An 11,778-nucleotide genomic window follows, 5' to 3' on the forward strand; every position below is an offset into this window, starting at 1 on the left:
GGATCCTAGAGAAAAGCTCATTGCATTCCAGGAAAGAAATCTCACCTGGCCAGAGTATTGGCTGCTTTGGGGAGTCTGTAAAAAAGAGAAGGTAATTAACACCTTAACAAGGAGGCTTCTATAAAGAGTATACTATTTATGAAAGTATAGCTGCACAAGGGTTTCCCAGAAAGGCTCATCCTGAGCCAAAGCAGACAGAGCAGGCTGCTGGCATCTGTGCAGCAAATAGGTTGCCCTATTCTCAGTGAAACTATTGAATCAATTGAGATGCAACTGCCAAAAAAACCTGCCAGTGGTGCTAGCCACAGAGGGGTCAGTGAAGCACTTCCTAAGGAATAGCCAGTTTGCTTCCCTGGCCATAAGAACTGCTACTGCCCCAAGAACTTGGCCCACACTAGGACAATGACATGTGCTTAATTCCGTTTGTAAGGGATCCGTCCTGCTTTAGGAAGAGGAAGCAACTACCTCCTAAAGCTGTGCAGGGCAGTATGAAGAGCCCAGACTTCCTCCTGGCCTACACAGTGATGCTGAGTGCAATGATTTCATGTGCTGAGATTCCAGAGAAGAAAGTATTTTCAGTGTAAGAGTACCCATATTCACAAGAATTGCCCTTGAAAGTTGCGATTGCAAGAGCCTGCTGAGTGCTTTTGCAGTGCTACGGCACTCCACTGCTACAGTGCTGTGTTCTGACTGGTGATAGGCAAATGCTTACCAGGGTGTAGGAAACACTTTGAGGCCGGGAGCCCTGTAAGAAAGACAAGAACTCAGCTGTAAGCAAAGCTGTAGTCTCAGCAGAGCTACAACAGAACAGCCCATTTCCACTAACAGCTCCTCTGTATACACAATATATATTTCAGTATATACAATGTGTTTGGTTCTTTTTCCTTCATGTTAACTTGGTGGCACAAATTAAAGCCAAGAACCACTCACAAAAACCAAGAAGAAAAAAACCAAGAAGAAAAAAACCCCAGCCAAACCCCAAAGCCCATTTGCAAAGCAGGACCCCTAGAGAAGAGCTCATTGCATTTCAGGAAAGAAATCTTACCTGGCCAGAGTATTGGCTGCTTTGAGGAGTCTGTAAAAAAGAGAAGGTAATTAACACCTTGACAAGAGGCTTCTATAGAGAGCATCATGTTTATGAAAGTATAGCTGCACAAGTGTTTCCCAGAAAGGCTCATCCTGAGCCAAAGCAGACAGAGCAGGCTGCTGGCATCTCTGCAGCAAATAGGTTGCCCTATTCTCAGTGACAGCACTGAACCCATTTGAGATGCAACTGCCAAAGGAAACATCAAAACCCTGCCAGTGGTGCTGGTCACAGAGAAGGGTCAGTGAAGAACTTTCTACGGAATGGCCAGTTTGCTTCCCTGGCCATAAGAACTGCTACTGCCCCAGGAACTTGGCCCACACTAGGACAAGGACACATGCTTACTCCCCTTTTGTAAGGGATCCATCCTGCGTTAGGAAGAGGAAGCAACTACATCCTAAAGCTGTGCGGGGCAGTATGAAGAGCCCAGACTTCCTCCTGGCCCTCACAATGATGCTGAGTGCAATGATTTCATGTGCTGGGATTCCAGATAAGAAAGCATATTGAGTGTGAAAATACAGATGTTCAGGAAAACGTCCTTCAAAGTTGCCATTGTGAGAGCTTGCTGAGTGCTTTTGCAGTGCCATGGCACTCTCCTAGTTACTATGCTGTGTTCTGACTGGTGACGGGCAGATACTTACCAGGCTGTAAGAAACACTTTGAGGTCGGGAGCCCTGTAAGAAAGGCAAGAAGTCAGCTGTAAGTAAAGCTGTAGTGTCAGCAGTGCTGCAACAGAACAGCCCGTTTCCACTAACAGTTCCTCTGTGCTCAGTTCTTTTTCCTTCATGTCAAATCAGTGACACAAACCAAAACCGAGGACCACTCAGAAACACCAAGAAGGAAAAACCCTGGCCAAAACTGAAAGCCCATTTGCAAGGCAGGATCCTAGAGAAAAGCTCATTGCATTTCAGGAAGAAATCTCACCTGGCCAGAGTATTGGCTGCTCTGGGGAGTCTGTAAAAAAGAGAAGGTAATTAACACCTTAACCAGGAGGCTTCTATAAGTAGCATACTATTTATGAAAGTATAGCAGCACAAGGGTTTCCCAGAAAGGCTCATCCTGAGCCAAAGCAGACAGGGCAGGCTACTGGCATCTGTGCAGCAAATAGGTTGCCCTATTCTCAGTGAAAGAACTGAATCAATTTGAGATGCAACTGAGAAAGGAATCATCAAAAACCTGCCAGTGGTGCAGGTCACAGAGAGGTCAGTGAAGAACTTGCTACGGAATGGCCAGTTTGCTTCCCCAGCCATAAGAACTGCTACTGCCCCAAGAACTTGGCCCACACTAGGACAATGACATGTGCTTAATCCCGTTTGTAAGGGATCCATCCTGCGTTAGGAAGAGGAAGCAACTACATCCTAAAGCTGTGCAGGGCAGTATGAAGAGCCCAGACTTCCTTCTGGCCTACACAGTGATGCTGAGTGCAATGATTTCATGTGCTGAGATTCCAGAGAAGAAAGTAGCACATGGATAAAGTCTGAGTATGAGAATTCATATGTTCATATAAAATGTCCTTCTAACTTAGAATTTTGAGACCTTGCTGAGTGCTTTTGCAGTGGTATGGCACTCCACTGCTACAGTGCTGTGTTCTGACTGGTGATAGGCAAATGCTTACCAGGGTGTAGGAAACACTTTGAGGCCGGGAGCCCTGTAAGAAAGACAAGAACTCAGCTGTAAGCAAAGCTGTAGTCTCAGCAGAGCTACAACAGAACAGCCCATTTCCACTAACAGCTCCTCTGTATATACAATATATATTTCAGTATATACAATGTGCTAGGTTCTTTTTCCTTCATGTTAACTTGGTGGCACAAATTAAAGCCAAGGACCACTCACAAAAACCAAGAAGAAAAAAACCAAGAAGAAAAAAACCCCAGCCAAACCCCAAAGCCCATTTGCAAAGCAGGACCCCTAGAGAAGAGCTCATTGCATTTCAGGAAAGAAATCTTACCTGGCCAGAGTATTGGCTGCTTTGAGGAGTCTGTAAAAAAGAGAAGGTAATTAACACCTTGACAAGAGGCTTCTATAGAGAGCATCATGTTTATGAAAGTATAGCTGCACAAGTGTTTCCCAGAAAGGCTCATCCTGAGCCAAAGCAGACAGAGCAGGCTGCTGGCATCTCTGCAGCAAATAGGTTGCCCTATTCTCAGTGAAAGCACTGAACCCATTTGAGATGCAACTGCCAAAGGAAACATCAAAACCCTGCCAGTGGTGCTGGTCACAGAGAAGGGTCAGTGAAGAACTTTCTACGGAATGGCCAATTTGCTTCCCTGGCCATAAGAACTGCTACTGCCCCAGGAACTTGGCCCACACTAGGACAAGGACACATGCTTACTCCCCTTTTGTAAGGGATCCATCCTGCGTTAGGAAGAGGAAGCAACTACATCCTAAAGCTGTGCGGGGCAGTATGAAGAGCCCAGACTTCCTCCTGGCCCTCACAATGATGCTGAGTGCAATGATTTCATGTGCTGGGATTCCAGATAAGAAAGCATATTGAGTGTGAAAATACAGATGTTCAGGAAAACGTCCTTCAAAGTTGCCATTGTGAGAGCTTGCTGAGTGCTTTTGCAGTGCCATGGCACTCTCCTAGTTACTATGCTGTGTTCTGACTGGTGACGGGCAGATACTTACCAGGCTGTAAGAAACACTTTGAGGTCGGGAGCCCTGTAAGAAAGGCAAGAAGTCAGCTGTAAGTAAAGCTGTAGTGTCAGCAGTGCTGCAACAGAACAGCCCGTTTCCACTAACAGTTCCTCTGTGCTCAGTTCTTTCTTCTTCACTCAGTGGCACAAACCAAAATCAAGGACCACTCAGAAACACCAAGGAGGAAAAACCCCGGCCAAACCCCAAAGCCCATTTGCAAGGCAGGATCCTAGAGAAAAGCTCACTGCATTCCAGGAAGAAATCTCACCTGGCCAGAGTATTGGCTGCTCTGGGGAGTCTGTAAAAAAGAGAAGGTAATTAACACCTTGACAAGAGGCTTCTATAGAGAGCATCATGTTTACAAAAGTATAGATGCACAAGGGTTTTGCAGAAAGGTTTATCCTGAGCCAAAGCAGACAGAGCAGGCTGCTAGCATCTGTTCAGCAAATAGGTTGCCCTGTTCTAAGTGAAAGACTTGAATCAATTTCAGATGCAGACTCCCAGCCTTTTGCATACTGATTGTTAGTGCTGTTGAGTACTTGTCTCCCTGGGCTTTGATCCCTAGAAGTCATACCTACCCTTCTGAAACATCTTCCTGAGTGCATGTTGTGGTATAGAGACTATTGACAAACATTTGTCTTTTCTTTTTTTTTTGTCTGCCTCCAAATCGAAGGAATTCTGAAGATCCTTCTTACCTGAGCTCATACTATGAATGTGTTCCTCTGCAACAATTTCTATTATCATTATGGTAGTATTTGTTAAATCACACACTACATAAGTAGCTTTATCTGCATGGGGTTTAGCAAGGCTGAAAGACATTCCACATAGGTTTGACTTTATGATTCTCCATTGCTCACAATGTGGATAAGCAACTATGTGAGATCTAATATACATGGGATCTGAATCTACTAGTATAAGATTTATGGTGTGATACTGAGCCTAGAATCACTTACTCTCAGTGTCATGACTTTTATGCCCCTTTTAGAAGACACACTGAGTAGTATGCAGATATTCCACTTCAACTGACCACAAATTGAAATACATTTATGAGCATTTCAATCAAAAATAGCTGAACAACAATACCAGGTGACAATTTTACAAACAAAACCCCAGAGAAATAGAAGTACCTGCACCCTGTGAAATTACATTTGAACATGTAGGAAATAACTGATTTCCAAGTTGGGGTGGCCCTGTTTTAGTGAAGCCTACAGAAATAAATTCACTTACCAGAACGTAAGTACTGCTGCTTTGTGGTCTTGGTGCACTCTACATAGGGACCAAAAAATGGTTATTTACTTTAAAAAAAAAAAAAAACTTTAAAAAAAAAAAAGCAACTCTATCCTTATATCTACTAGATGGTAGAATCTAATGTTATACATTTTGCAAACAATGATGTTCAATAGACAAATTTCAGCTGTGGTAACTTGCTACTGATTTTTCAATGGAAGTGAGAACTTGTTACAGTTTGAAGGACTACCATACAAAGGAAGGAAAGCCTAAACTGTGAAGAACAGTAGGTAGGTTAAAATTGCAAAGGACCCAGAAAAAATACTCCTGAGTGATAGCCATAATACTAAACTAGTTGTTTCTATTTTAAAGATAGACTATTTAAGTGAACATGGAACTGTTCAGGTTAGGATTTATGCATATTTGATTTAATAGTGAATAACATTCGAACTTAAGTTCTAGAATTCCATGCATCTTGCTGAGTAGGCTGAGATGGTTAAATTTCACAGATTTTGAGAGCACTATGGAAGGAGCATACAGAGGTTTTCATATTTTTTTGCTGTGGAAAACATGCAATGGTCTTTAATCAGCAGCCAAGTAAGATACCACTTTTCTGTAACCACAGAAACCCCTTACTCCACCACTGTAGTCTATGGATATCTAAGATACCCATAAGGTATTCATATTTAGTTATTCACAAAGAGATGAATCATTAGTTTACTGACACAGGGCTTCAGTCAAAACTTGAGTATAATGGAGAAAGAATGTCTACCTGTATAACGACCCTAGCAGCAGAACTTCCCAAACTCTGAAAGAAAAAATAAACCACAACCCCACATCAGATAACATAGAATTTGACTTGTTTAAATGGAGTGCAGTTAATCAGAAAACACAAAGTTGTACTGGTTTGCTTGGGAGAATAAAGGGAAAGATTGTATATGCAATATATTGAGCATTAAAGTGTTAACACCCAGCAATAAGCTAGGTTTTTTTATCCTCAGCTCTCTACTAAGCAATTTTCTACATTTGCACCTGCTTCTATTGCAGTTTCTGTGGAGAGCAGCAGAGAAGAGGCTATGCCCTCTTTAAACAACCAGTGAGCTTGGCTTAAGATATGGTGAGTGAAGCTTAAGACACCATCAACCCTCCGACTTGTCTCACCGTCACCTGCATTGGACATATCTCGCCACACAGACTAATTCAATTACTGATTTAGTCATTTGTTTTCTGTATTTGGTGGCATGAGGGTAAAACGGTAGCAGACACCGCCCTGAGGCAACTGGTTTGATCCCATAAGAACCACATTCCTGTTACAGAAATAATAAAAGTCTGCTTACCTGGGGATAGGTGTGACGCTACAAATGAAAGAAAACAACCTTTAGTTATTTTGTACAAGGGCTTGTCCAACAGAACATTGCAGGAGAAAAAGGGCCCTATCTTTTGGATACAATACACAACCAAATGTGAAAGAAAGATATAGGAAGGATAGCATAGGACAAATGGTTTATTATCGTCACTCAGGTTAGAACAATAAGATGTTTGACTAGAAACTAGACATCAGAGAAACATATATATCAGATGTTTCATCATAGAAACTTTCTTTAACCACCTTCAGGCTAAATTTACTTTTGACTGACTGTGTGAGCTCCAAGTGAGCAGAGTGGAAATTGAACAGTTTAAAAATGAGAGTAAAAGTGAACTGCAATAGATACAGAAAAAAGAACAATAAAACTATTCAGGAACAGATACCGTATGCATTGAGAAACCTGAAATCTGCAGCTAATCCAATATCTCTGCAAGTAGTAATAGCAATCATAGAACCATGAGTTTTGTAGCTATCTTAATACTGGCTTTCCCTGAAGATAACTGTGCACCTAGGGTAAACTATGCCTGCCAAGGGTTGTCTCCGTACACCAGGAACGTTTCTGACAAATTAAGCCTGTAGGTATTTCAAAGCTTTTTGAGTCAGAAGTTCAAGTAGCGTAGAGAAAAAGTGCTTACCACAGGTGGAAAAGGGTTGCTGTTGGCCACCACCACTACCTACAGAGGAATAAGAGAAAGCCACTTATTCATCATAGAGTTTACTTTGATAGTGCAATATGTTAGGAAACAGAATACAGAGTTCTCTAAATTTACAAACTCTAATAATAATGCTATGTACAATCGCTTTTATAAAATACTATTTTTATAAACACATTCAATGCACATTACCAAGCAAATATATATATTATACAAGAGTGTAAGGAGTTAAACACTTGCTCTCAGTCACACAAGGACTCAGCTGTATAGGCAGAAGCAGGATTTCATGTATTGTACCAAACCCATTGGCCTATACTGTGTGTCCTTTTTGGTCTTCAACTTTCCACCTCAAAATGGAAGATCGATTTCTTTCCTCTTTATTCAGCATTATGCTAAAAAAAAAAAGGCTTCGTATTGAGTTTGTTAAAAAAAATGAAGCCAAGTGCAGTAGTAGTAACTTCTGTAAAGGTTTTAATACTAATTAGAAGCTTCTCTTCCCACCTTATTTTACTTTTTTTGACTGAAAACAGTTTGTATTATCCAGTGGTGCAAAAAATGAAGAGTTGGTGCTATCAGAAGAAAAGAATTCTAGTATAAACCAGGGAGAAGTATTATGCTTTCAAAAGTAGCCATTACAAAAAATAATCTATCAGGATGTTTTGAATTCTTAGAACAATGGGAAATTAAACAAAAACTAGATCTGTGAGGACATGAATGGGTACATTAAGTTTACACAATGGTGTACATACACCGTAGAATAAGCCCTGCACTCCTGGGGGCTGAAATGAAAGGAACAGTCCATGTAAATATTATCAGTCAAATACAGTAATATGAATTCTATTCATTTCACTTGCTTTGAGCCACACTCATTCTCCAGCCCCATCTAAATAACTGCATAACCTATATCCTTTAAAGTCCTCATTACCTCACAGTCACTGTGCTAACTATTTAAAAGCAAACCACCATAAACATGTATGGATCTTATTTTATATACAGTTAGGTCAACTACCAACAAAAGCCACCACAGCACAGCTAGTTAGGATAAAGCATGCAAGAGCCAAACTGATTCAAATCATATGAATCAGTCTGGGTTAAAACCTTGAGAAGCCTTAGAATAATGGAATGGTTTGGGTTGGAAAGGACCTTAAGATCACAGTATCACAGTATCACAGTATGTTAGAGATTGGAAGGGACCTCAAAAGATCATCTAGTCCAGTCCTCCTGCCAGAGCAGGAACACCTAGATAAGGTTACACAGGAACGTGTCCAGGCGGGTTTTGAATGTCTCCAGAGAAGGAGACTCCACAACCTCCCTGGGCAGCCTGTTCCAGTGTTCTGTCACCCTCACTGAGAAGAAGTTTCTTCTCAAGTTTCAGTGGAACCTCTTGTGTTCCAGTTTGTATCGATTGCCCCTTGTCCTATCATTGTTTGCCACTGAGAAGAGCCTGGCTCCATCCTCGTGACACTCCCCCTTTATATATTTATATACACTAATAAGGTCACCCCTCAATCTCCTCTTCTCCAAACTATAGAGACCCAGCTCCCTCAGCCTTTCCTCATAAGGGAGATGCTCCACTCCCTTAATCATCCTAGTTGCCCTGCGCTGGACTCTCTCCAGCAGGTCCCTGTCCTTCTTGAACTGAGGGGCCCAGAACTGGACACAGTATTCCAGATGAGGTCTCACCAGGGCAGAGTAGAGGGGATGGAGGACCTCTCTCGACCTACTAACCACCCCCCTTCTAATACACCCCAGGATGCCATTGGCCTTCTTGGCCACAAGGGCACAGTGTCAGCTCATGGTCACCCTGTCGTCCACCAGGACCCCCAGGTCCCTCTCCCCTACACTGCTCTCTAACAGGTCGTTCCCCAGCCTATACTGGAACCTGGGGTTGTTCCTGCCCAGATGCAGGACTCTACACTTTCCCTTGTTATATTTCATCAAGTTATTCCCCGCCCAGCTCTCCAGCCTGTCCAGGTCTCACTGGATGGCAGCACAGCCTTCTGGCGTGTCGGCCACCCCTCCCAGCTTAGTGTCATCAGCAAACTTGCTGATAGTACACTCAATTCCCTCATCTAAATCATTGATGAATATATTAAATAATACTGGTCCCAGAACCGACCCTTGAGGCACTCCACTAGATACAGGCCTCCAACTAGACTCCACCCCGTAGACTACAACTCTCTGGCTTCTCTCCTTCAGCCAGTTCACAGTCCACCTCACTACCTGATCATCCAGACCACACTTCCCCAATTTAGCTGTGAGGATGCTGTGGGAGACCGTGTCAAACGCTTTGCTGAAGTCAAGGTAGACCACGTCCACCGCTCTGCCATCATCCATCCACCGTGTTATTTCCTCATAAAAGGCTACGAGATTGGTCAAGCATGACTTCCCCTTTGTGAAGCCATGTTGACTGCCCCTCATAACCCTCTTATCCTTGATATGCCTTAAGATGGCACCAAGGATAAGGTGTTCCATCACTTTCCCAGGGATGGAGGTGAGGCTGACTGGTCTATAGTTACCCGGGTGCTACTTCTTGCCCTTTTTGAAGACTGGAGTGACATTTGCTTTCCTTCAGTCCTCAGGCACCTCTCCCGTTTCCCAAGACTTGATAAAGATGATGGAGAGTGGTCTAGCAATGACCTCCGCCAGCTCCCTCAGCACCCACGGGTGCATCCCATCTGGACCCATGGATTTATGGATGTCCAGATTGCTCAACTGGTCTCTAACCCATTCCTCATCGACTAAGGCAGACCGCTCCGTTGACCTCTCTTCATCTGAGGTCTCAGCGGTACAGGGCTCTTCAGGACTGCCTCCGGCAGAGTAGACAGAGACAAAGAAGTCATTCAGTAACTCTGCCATCTCTGTATCTTCTGTCACCAGGGCACCCATCCCATTCATCAGCGGGCCTACATTGCCTCTGGTGTCAGTTTTATCTGCCATGTATTTGAAAAAGCTCTTTCTGCTGTCTCTGACCCCTCTCGCCAGCTTTAATTCCAAGGAGGCCTTAGCCATCCTAGCAGCTTTCCTACATCCTCTAGCAGCAGCCTTATATTCCTCCCAAGTGGCCAGCCCCTCCTTCCATGACCTGTAAACTCTCCTCTTCCACTTTAGCATATCCAGCAATTCCCTGTTTAGCCATGTAGGTCTCCTGGCCCTCTTCCTTGACTTCCTACGTGTCGGGATGCTCTGATCTTGAGCTCGGAAAAAGCAGTCCTTGAATGCCAACCAACTATCTTGGGCCCCTTTACCTTCCAGCAGTCTCGCCCATGGGATTTCCCCTAGCAATTGCTTGAAGAGGCCAAAGTTTGCCCTGCTAAAGTCCAGGGTTGCGATTCTACTTGCTATTCTACTGACCCTACCACACAAGATCCTGAATTCCACCATCTCATGGTCGCTGCAACCAAGGCAGCCCTCAACCTTCACTGCTTCGACCAGACCCTCCTTGTTAGTGAGGATGAGATCCAGCAGCGCTCCTCTCCTGGTTGGCTCATCCACCATTTGCATGAGGAAGTTATCATCCACACACTGGAGGAACCTCCTGGACTGCAGCTGGGTTGCCGAGTAGCCCTTCCAGCAAACATCAGGGAAGTTAAAATCCCCCATGACGACCACGGCCTGTGACTGTGAGGCCGCTCTCAGCTGCCTGTAGAAGGCCTCGTCAACTTCCTCACCCTGATCCGGTGGCCTGTAACAGACCCCCACAACAGTATCGCCCCCGCCAGCCTGCCCCTTAATTCTCACCCACAGACTCTCAACTCGCTCATCATCTGTCCCCGGACAGAACTCAGTGCATCGTAGCTGCTCTCGCACATAAAGAGCAACCCCACCACCCCGCCTGGCTGGCCTGTCTTTCCTGAAAAGGACATAGCCCTCCATGACCATATTCCAGTCATGTGAGCTGTCCCACCACGTCTCTGTAATTGCCACCAGGTCATAATCTCCTGACTTAACACAGGTTTCTAACTCCTCCTGCTTATTTCCCATGCTGCGCGCATTGGTGTACAGACATTTCAGGGAGCGAGCTGAGCACACCGATTTCACCCTAGGATTACAGGAGGCCTCCCAGTCTTCATCAATTCTGGAGTGCTGCCCCACTGGGGCACGCCCAGCTACAACCCCATCCCCCTTCGAATCTAGTTTAAAGCTCTCCAAATGAGCCCTGCTAATTCGTGCCCCAGCATCCTTTTACCTCTGTGAGATAAACCTTTCCCACATGCCATTGTCCAGACTGGTGCCCTATAAAACCAGCCGTTATCAAAGAATCCAAAGCCCTGCCTACAGCACCAGCCTTGAAGCCAGTCATTTATGGACTGAATTTTCCAATTCCGTCCCACATCATCAATGGAAGGAGTGATCATCCAGTTCCAACCTCCTGCCATGGGCAGTGTCGCCTCATGACCATGTCATCCAAGGCTCTGTCCAGCTGGTAAAAGGAACTGTAGCACCACTGAAATAAAAGGAGTAATGACAATCTATCTCTAAGTATGTTTTCCCTTTGAGTTGAAAAGGAGAGCTTACCTTCTTAGTGGACTCTGAACTGCTTGAAGGCACAGACTGTAAAGAATACAGAATCCATTTGTTACTTAGGTAAGTGTATGACAAATTAATTACAGCACTATTTGTCACAATAATGTTAGAGCTAACATAATTTCCCGAAAATACCAAGCAAAATAAGATTCTGACGAAAAATATTGAAGTATTGGCAATGAATACATGAAAGACTGAAAGAAATCACCTGGTTTAATTTTTTCCTACAAACCCCAGTTATTTTGTGAGCTTCCCACAGCACTGTGTAAGAGCTGCAAATGCTT

The 11,778-nt window shown here is 44.0% G+C and overlaps 3 long non-coding RNA genes across 3 annotated transcripts; all 3 read right to left on the reverse strand.

Moving 5' to 3' along the window:
* Nucleotides 1-43: 43 nt before the first annotated feature.
* Nucleotides 44-1,076, reverse strand: LOC133226165 (uncharacterized). The gene is made up of 3 exons (XR_009729428.1): nucleotides 1,046-1,076; nucleotides 713-745; nucleotides 44-75 (listed from the first exon to the last, which is right to left on the reverse strand). It is a non-coding gene; the product is annotated as an uncharacterized LOC133226165 (long non-coding RNA).
* Nucleotides 1,077-2,006: 930 nt separating this feature from the next.
* On the reverse strand, nucleotides 2,007-5,000 carry LOC133226082 (uncharacterized). The gene is made up of 4 exons (XR_009729400.1): nucleotides 4,949-5,000; nucleotides 3,033-3,062; nucleotides 2,700-2,732; nucleotides 2,007-2,038 (listed from the first exon to the last, which is right to left on the reverse strand). It is a non-coding gene; the product is annotated as an uncharacterized LOC133226082 (long non-coding RNA).
* Nucleotides 5,001-5,719: 719 nt separating this feature from the next.
* LOC133226120 (uncharacterized) lies at nucleotides 5,720-11,522 on the reverse strand. Its single transcript, XR_009729412.1, has 4 exons — nucleotides 11,486-11,522; nucleotides 6,950-6,988; nucleotides 6,286-6,303; nucleotides 5,720-5,756 (listed from the first exon to the last, which is right to left on the reverse strand). It is a non-coding gene; the product is annotated as an uncharacterized LOC133226120 (long non-coding RNA).
* Nucleotides 11,523-11,778: the final 256 nt, after the last annotated feature.

This window comes from Neopsephotus bourkii, unplaced genomic scaffold (assembly GCF_033783945.1).
Source record: "Neopsephotus bourkii isolate Nb327-2 ecotype Australia unplaced genomic scaffold, CSIRO-AGI_Nbou_v1 NB_1768, whole genome shotgun sequence".
In the NCBI taxonomy this organism is placed as follows: Eukaryota; Metazoa; Chordata; class Aves; order Psittaciformes; family Psittacidae; genus Neopsephotus; species Neopsephotus bourkii.